The sequence below is a fragment of the Elephantulus edwardii genome, unplaced genomic scaffold, assembly GCF_000299155.1.
Source record: "Elephantulus edwardii isolate Elephantulus edwardi_28Jun2011 unplaced genomic scaffold, EleEdw1.0 scaffold03962, whole genome shotgun sequence".
Taxonomy (NCBI): domain Eukaryota; kingdom Metazoa; phylum Chordata; class Mammalia; order Macroscelidea; family Macroscelididae; genus Elephantulus; species Elephantulus edwardii.
This window is the reverse complement of record NW_006403712.1, coordinates 1-542: the sequence shown is the minus strand read 5'-3', so window position 1 is coordinate 542 and position 542 is coordinate 1. Positions and strand designations below refer to the sequence as shown.

The following is a 542-nucleotide window of genomic DNA, read 5'->3' as shown; positions in this document are numbered from 1 at the left end:
AATTAAAAAGAAAAATATTATTAGAACCATGAGCATTGGCACTGTGAGCTTGTCATGGCAGAGCTGCAACAGCTCTGAGTACAGAAACCAACTGACTCCACATGAAGTCTGGAGAGAGAAAACACCTAGAAGATGCAGGGCATTATGTTCCAGTGTAGTGTCAGCTGTGGTGAGGACAACCAGGCCTCCATGGAGCAGGTGCACCAGTACATTGAGCACTGCCATGTACCCCTCACTCAAGCCCAGAGCCTGGTGACCAGAGAGTTGGATAATTTCTAGGACCATCTGACCTGGTGTACCATGCACTGCAATGACAAAGCCAAATACTCGATAGATGCAGGGAATAATGAACTTCAGGTGAAGCGGCAACTAGAGAGCTCTGTGACCAAGTGTGCGGATGACCAAATGAATCTCATCCCATCGATGACCAAGAAGATGAAGGAGTCTTTTTAACCCATCGCAAAATAAAAGTCTTTGCAAGTCACCATTAGGTGAAATCCATGTGTACAGCCTGCGTTTATGTTTCTTATATAAGGTATTTG

At 45.0% G+C, this 542-nt stretch overlaps 1 pseudogene; it reads left to right on the top strand.

Moving 5' to 3' along the window:
• The first annotated feature begins 54 nt into the window (after positions 1-54).
• On the top strand, positions 55-453 carry LOC102865528 (annotated as a pseudogene).
• The last annotated feature ends 89 nt before the right edge of the window (positions 454-542 follow it).